This window comes from Crinia signifera, chromosome 6, assembly GCF_055691185.1.
Source record: "Crinia signifera chromosome 6, ASM5569118v1, whole genome shotgun sequence".
Taxonomy (NCBI): domain Eukaryota; kingdom Metazoa; phylum Chordata; class Amphibia; order Anura; family Myobatrachidae; genus Crinia; species Crinia signifera.
In genome coordinates this window covers 123,881,910-123,889,409 of record NC_139222.1, presented here as the reverse complement: position 1 = coordinate 123,889,409, position 7,500 = coordinate 123,881,910, and the positions used below count along the sequence as shown (strand labels likewise).

Below are 7,500 nucleotides of genomic sequence, written 5' to 3'. Positions count from 1 at the left end.
ATATTCATTAAATATTTTATCCAGCACTCTGCATTATTACGTATATAATGAGTTTCACTTTAAAAAAAAAAAATATTGTGACGTGAGAAGTTTTCAGGGGTGGCTCGTTGGTCTAGGGGTATGATTCTCGCTTTGGGTGCGAGAGGTCCCGGGTTCAAATCCCGGACGAGCCCAGCATTTAGCTGCCTTTTAGAGCCCATGATTGATGTTAAATGCTTGATTTCAAAGCATCAATTGAATTTTGCTCTTGCCATTTTACACAATTAGTTTGTAATTACTTATGAGTATTTAGGACATTTTCAACCATATGGTGGTACTTTGGGTAAAAAAACACATTCCCCATTATCTCAGTAACATAATACAACAACATACATCAACTATTTTATCCAGCTCTTTCAATTATTACATAAATAATATGAGTTTCACTTAAAAAAAAAAAATATTCTGACGTGAGAAGTTTTCAGGGGTGGCTCGTTGGTCTAGGGGTATGATTCTCGCTTAGGGTGCAAGAGGTCCCAGCGTTCAAATCCCGGACAAGCCCAGCATTTAGCTGCCTTTTAGAGCCCATGATTGATGTTACATGCTTGATTTCAAAGCCTCAATTGAATTTTGCTCTTGCCATTTTACACAATTAGTTTGTAATTACTTAGGAGCATGTAGTACATTTTCAACCATGTGGTGGTACTTTAGGTAAAAAAAAAACACATTCCCCATTATCTCAGTAACATAATACAACAAAATACATCAACTATTTTATCCAGCTCTTTCAATTATTACATAAATAATATGAGTTTCACTTTCAAAAAAAATATATTCTGACGTGAGAAGTTTTCAGGGGTGGCTCGTTGGTCTAGGGGTATGATTCTTGCTTTGGGTGAGAGAGGTCCCGGGTTCAAATCCTGGACGAGCCCAGCATTTAGCTGCCTTTTAGAGCCCATGATTGATGTTACATGCTTGATTTCAAAGCATCAATTGAATTTTGCTCTTGCCATTTTACACAATTAGTTTGTAATTACTTATGAGTATTTAGGACATTTTCAACCATATGGTGGTACTTTGGGTAAAAAAACACATTCCCCATTATCTCAGTAACATAATACAACAAAATACATCAACTATTTTATCCAGCTCTTTCAATTATTACATAAATAATATGAGTTTCACTTTCAAAAAAAAAATATTGTGACGTGAGAAGTTTTCAGGGGTGGCTCGTTGGTCTAGGGGTATGATTCTCGCTTTGGGTGCGAGAGGTCCCGGCTTCAAATCCCCGAAGAGCCCAGCATTTAGCTGCCTTTTAGAGCCCATGATTGATGTTAAATGCTTGATTTCAAAGCATCAATTGAATTTTGCTCTTGCCATTTTACACAATTAGTTTGTAATTACTTATGAGTATTTAGGACATTTTCAACCATATGGTGGTACTTTGGGTAAAAAAACACATTCCCCATTATCTCAGTAACATAATACAACAAAATACATCAACTATTTTATCCAGCTCTTTCAATTATTACATAAATAATATGAGTTTCACTTTAAAAAAAAAATTGTTCTGACGTGAGAAGTTTTCAGGGGTGGCTCGTTGGTCTAGGGGTATGATTCTCGCTTTGGGTGCGAGAGGTCCCGGGTTCAAATCCCGGACGAGCCCAGCATTTAGCTGCCTTTTAGAGCCCATGATTGATGTTAAATGCTTGATTTCAAAGCATCAATTGAATTTTGCTCTTGCCATTTTACACAATTAGTTTGTAATTACTTATGAGTATTTAGGACATTTTCAACCATATGGTGGTACTTTGGGTAAAAAAACACATTCCCCATTATCTCAGTAACATAACACAACAATATTCATTAAATATTTTATCCAGCACTCTGCATTATTACGTATATAATGAGTTTCACTTTAAAAAAAAAAATATTGTGACGTGAGAAGTTTTCAGGGGTGGCTCGTTGGTCTAGGGGTATGATTCTCGCTTTGGGTGCGAGAGGTCCTGGCTTCAAATCCCGGACGAGCCCAGCATTTAGCTGCCTTTTAGAGCCCATGATTGATGTTACATGCTTGATTTCAAAGCATCAATTGAATTTTGCTCTTGCCATTTTACACAATTAGTTTGTAATTACTTATGAATATTTAGGACATTTTCAACCATATGGTGGTACTTTGGGTAAAAAAACACATTCCCCATTATCTCAGTAACATAATACAACAAAATACATCAACTATTTTATCCAGCTCTTTCAATTATTACATAAATAATATGAGTTTCACTTTAAAAAAAAATTTATTCTGACTTGAGAAGTTTTCAGGGGTGGCTCGTTGGTCTAGGGGTATGATTCTTGCTTTGGGTGCGAGAGGTCCCGGGTTCAAATCCCGGACGAGCCCAGCATTTAGCTGCCTTTTAGAGCCCATGATTGATGTTAAATGCTTGATTTCAAAGCATCAATTGAATTTTGCTCTTGCCATTTTACACAATTAGTTTGTAATTACTTATGAGTATTTAGGACATTTTCAACCATATGGTGGTACTTTGGGTAAAAAAACACATTCCCCATTATCTCAGTAACATAACACAACAATATTCATTAAATATTTTATCCAGCACTCTGCATTATTACGTATATAATGAGTTTCACTTTAAAAAAAAAAAATATTGTGACGTGAGAAGTTTTCAGGGGTGGCTCGTTGGTCTAGGGGTATGATTCTCGCTTTGGGTGCGAGAGGTCCCGGCTTCAAATCCCCGACGAGCCCAGCATTTAGCTGCCTTTTAGAGCCCATGATTGATGTTAAATGCTTGATTTCAAAGCATCAATTGAATTTTGCTCTTGCCATTTTACACAATTAGTTTGTAATTACTTATGAGTATTTAGGACATTTTCAACCATATGGTGGTACTTTGGGTAAAAAAACACATTCCCCATTATCTCAGTAACATAATACAACAAAATACATCAACTATTTTATCCAGCTCTTTCAATTATTACATAAATAATATGAGTTTCACTTTAAAAAAAAAATTGTTCTGACGTGAGAAGTTTTCAGGGGTGGCTCGTTGGTCTAGGGGTATGATTCTCGCTTTGGGTGCGAGAGGTCCCGGGTTCAAATCCCGGACGAGCCCAGCATTTAGCTGCCTTTTAGAGCCCATGATTGATGTTAAATGCTTGATTTCAAAGCATCAATTGAATTTTGCTCTTGCCATTTTACACAATTAGTTTGTAATTACTTATGAGTATTTAGGACATTTTCAACCATATGGTGGTACTTTGGGTAAAAAAACACATTCCCCATTATCTCAGTAACATAACACAACAATATTCATTAAATATTTTATCCAGCACTCTGCATTATTACGTATATAATGAGTTTCACTTTAAAAAAAAAAAATATTGTGACGTGAGAAGTTTTCAGGGGTGGCTCGTTGGTCTAGGGGTATGATTCTCGCTTTGGGTGCGAGAGGTCCTGGCTTCAAATCCCGGACGAGCCCAGCATTTAGCTGCCTTTTAGAGCCCATGATTGATGTTACATGCTTGATTTCAAAGCATCAATTGAATTTTGCTCTTGCCATTTTACACAATTAGTTTGTAATTACTTATGAGTATTTAGGACATTTTCAACCATATGGTGGTACTTTGGGTAAAAAAACACATTCCCCATTATCTCAGTAACATAATACAACAAAATACATCAACTATTTTATCCAGCTCTTTCAATTATTACATAAATAATATGAGTTTCACTTTAAAAAAAAAATTATTCTGACTTGAGAAGTTTTCAGGGGTGGCTCGTTGGTCTAGGGGTATGATTCTTGCTTTGGGTGCGAGAGGTCCCGGGTTCAAATCCCGGACGAGCCCAGCATTTAGCTGCCTTTTAGAGCCCATGATTGATGTTAAATGCTTGATTTCAAAGCATCAATTGAATTTTGCTCTTGCCATTTTACACAATTAGTTTGTAATTACTTAGGAGCATGTAGTACATTTTCAACCATGTGGTGGTACTTTAGGTAAAAAAAAAACACATTCCCCATTATCTCAGTAACATAATACAACAAAATACATCAACTATTTTATCCAGCTCTTTCAATTATTACATAAATAATATGAGTTTCACTTTCAAAAAAAATATATTCTGACGTGAGAAGTTTTCAGGGGTGGCTCGTTGGTCTAGGGGTATGATTCTCGCTTTGGGTGCGAGAGGTCCCGGGTTCAAATCCCGGACGAGCCCAGCATTTAGCTGCCTTTTAGAGCCCATGATTGATGTTACATGCTTGATTTCAAAGCATCAATTGAATTTTGCTCTTGCCATTTTACACAATTAGTTTGTAATTACTTATGAGTATTTAGGACATTTTCAACCATATGGTGGTACTTTGGGTAAAAAAACACATTCCCCATTATCTCAGTAACATAATACAACAAAATACATCAACTATTTTATCCAGCACTCTGCATTATTACGTATATAATGAGTTTCACTTTAAAAAAAAAAATATTGTGACGTGAGAAGTTTTCAGGGGTGGCTCGTTGGTCTAGGGGTATGATTCTCGCTTTGGGTGCGAGAGGTCCCGGCTTCAAATCCCCGACGAGCCCAGCATTTAGCTGCCTTTTAGAGCCCATGATTGATGTTAAATGCTTGATTTCAAAGCATCAATTGAATTTTGCTCTTGCCATTTTACACAATTAGTTTGTAATTACTTATGAGTATTTAGGACATTTTCAACCATATGGTGGTACTTTGGGTAAAAAAACACATTCCCCATTATCTCAGTAACATAATACAACAAAATACATCAACTATTTTATCCAGCTCTTTCAATTATTACATAAATAATATGAGTTTCACTTTAAAAAAAAAATTGTTCTGACGTGAGAAGTTTTCAGGGGTGGCTCGTTGGTCTAGGGGTATGATTCTCGCTTTGGGTGCGAGAGGTCCCGGGTTCAAATCCCGGACGAGCCCAGCATTTAGCTGCCTTTTAGAGCCCATGATTGATGTTAAATGCTTGATTTCAAAGCATCAATTGAATTTTGCTCTTGCCATTTTACACAATTAGTTTGTAATTACTTATGAGTATTTAGGACATTTTCAACCATATGGTGGTACTTTGGGTAAAAAAACACATTCCCCATTATCTCAGTAACATAACACAACAATATTCATTAAATATTTTATCCAGCACTCTGCATTATTACGTATATAATGAGTTTCACTTTAAAAAAAAAAATATTGTGACGTGAGAAGTTTTCAGGGGTGGCTCGTTGGTCTAGGGGTATGATTCTCGCTTTGGGTGCGAGAGGTCCTGGCTTCAAATCCCGGACGAGCCCAGCATTTAGCTGCCTTTTAGAGCCCATGATTGATGTTACATGCTTGATTTCAAAGCATCAATTGAATTTTGCTCTTGCCATTTTACACAATTAGTTTGTAATTACTTATGAGTATTTAGGACATTTTCAACCATATGGTGGTACTTTGGGTAAAAAAACACATTCCCCATTATCTCAGTAACATAATACAACAAAATACATCAACTATTTTATCCAGCTCTTTCAATTATTACATAAATAATATGAGTTTCACTTTAACCCCTTCCTGACAGAGCTAGTTTTTGCGTTCCTGACAGAGCCATTTTTTTCAAATCTGACATGTCTCACTTAAGTGGGGATAACTTTTTTTTGCTTTTACTTATCCCAGTGGTTTTGAGATTGTTTTTTCGTGACACCTTGTACTTCAAATTAGTGGTAAATTTGGGTCGATACAGTCTGTGTTTTTTTGTGAAAAATACCAAAATATCGTGAAAAAATGGAAAATTTAGCGATTTGCAAAATGTTAAATTTTCTGCTTGTGAGACAAATAATCTTACCACTCAAAATAGTGAATAACTAACATAGACCATATGTCTACTTTATGTTGACATCATTATTTCAACTTCCTTTTAATTTTTTGGGACACTAGGAGGCTTACAATATGAATAGCAAATTCTCAAATTTTCAAGAAAATTTCAAACACTGATTTTTTTAGGGACCAGTTCAGTTCTGATGTGACTTTGAGGTACTTGTATGTGAGACACCCCCATAAATGATGCCATTTCAAAAACTGCACCCCTCACAGTATTCAAAACAGCATTTTGGAAGTTTGTTAACCCTTTAGGTGTTTCACAGGAATTAAAACAAAGTGTAGGTGGAATTTCAAAATTTCTTTTTTTTTGCAGAGTTTCAATTTTAATACATTTTTCTAACGAATACAGTAGATTTTACTAGAGAAATGTGACTAAAAATTGATTCCCCCAATTCTTTGGTTTTCATAAATATCCTATATGTGGCCCTAGTGTGCACGGTGACCAAACCACAGGCTTCATAATAGAAGGAGCACCTACTTGATTTTGGAGCCTCCTTTTTATGAGATTATTTTTTTAGGCACCATGTAGGTTTCTAGGCACCATAAGATGCTAAAAGTTAGGAACCCCCCCACAAGTGACCCCATTTTGCAAACTACACCCCTCAGGGAATTCATCAAGGGGTATAGTGTACATTTCAAACCCCCAGGGGTTTCACCAATTTTGATACAACTGGGCTGTGAAAATGAAAAAAATTAATTTTTCATTTTCACAGCTCAGTTGTATCAAAATTGGTGAAACCCCTGGGGGTTTGAAATGTACACTATACCCCCTGATGAATTCCCTGAAGGGTGTAGTTTGCAAAATGGGGTCACTTGTGGGGGGGTTCCACTGTATAGGTGCTTCAGGGGTCATTCAACCAGAATCTGTGCTGCAAAATCCAAAAATCACTCCTTCCCTTCTGAGTCCTGCCATGCACCCAACTGGTATTTTTTGGGCACATGTGAGGCATTGCCATACTCGGGAGAAATTGGGGCACAGATTTTGGGGTGCTTTGTCTCCTTCATTCCTTGTGAAAATGAAAAATTTTGAGCCAGATCTGCATTTTTGTGTAAAAAATGTAATTTTTCATTTGCACAGCCCAGTTGTATCAAAATTGGTGAAACCCCTGGGGGTTTGAAATGTACGCTATACCCCTAGATAAATTCCCTGAGGGGTGTAGTTTGCAAAATGGGGTGACTTGTGGGGGGGTTCCACTGTATTGGTGCTTCGGGGGTCTTGCTAATGCGACATAGCACCCACCATTCATTCCACCAGAATCTGTGCTGCAAAATCCAAATATCGCTCCTTCCCTGCTGAGTCCTGCCATGCACCCAAATGGTATTTTTTGGTCACATGTGAGGCATTGCCGTACTCGGGAGAAATTGGGGCACAGATTTTGGGGTGCTTTGTCTCCTTCATTCCTTGTGAAAATGAAAAATTTTGAGCCAGAACTGCATTTTTGTGTAAAAAAATGTAATTTTTCATTTTCACAGCCCAGTTGTACCACAATTGGTGAAACCCCTGGGGGTTTTAAATGTACGCTATACCCCTAGATGAATTCCCTGAGGGGTGTAGTTTGCAAAATGGGGTCACTTGTGGGGGGGTTCCACTGTATTGGTGCTTCGGGGGTCTTGCTAAA

The 7,500-nt window shown here is 37.1% G+C and overlaps 5 non-coding genes across 5 annotated transcripts; all 5 read left to right on the top strand.

Annotated features, from left to right (window-relative positions):
* Nucleotides 1–101: 101 nt before the first annotated feature.
* TRNAP-UGG (transfer RNA proline (anticodon UGG)) lies at nt 102–173 on the top strand. Its single transcript has one exon. It is a non-coding gene; the product is annotated as a tRNA-Pro (tRNA).
* A 1,400-nt stretch (nt 174–1,573) lies between these two features.
* On the top strand, nt 1,574–1,645 carry TRNAP-UGG (transfer RNA proline (anticodon UGG)). Its single transcript has one exon. It is a non-coding gene; the product is annotated as a tRNA-Pro (tRNA).
* Nucleotides 1,646–3,038: 1,393 nt separating this feature from the next.
* On the top strand, nt 3,039–3,110 carry TRNAP-UGG (transfer RNA proline (anticodon UGG)). The gene has a single exon. It is a non-coding gene; the product is annotated as a tRNA-Pro (tRNA).
* A 1,031-nt stretch (nt 3,111–4,141) lies between these two features.
* On the top strand, nt 4,142–4,213 carry TRNAP-UGG (transfer RNA proline (anticodon UGG)). Its single transcript has one exon. It is a non-coding gene; the product is annotated as a tRNA-Pro (tRNA).
* Nucleotides 4,214–4,873: 660 nt separating this feature from the next.
* Nucleotides 4,874–4,945, top strand: TRNAP-UGG (transfer RNA proline (anticodon UGG)). The gene has a single exon. It is a non-coding gene; the product is annotated as a tRNA-Pro (tRNA).
* Nucleotides 4,946–7,500: the final 2,555 nt, after the last annotated feature.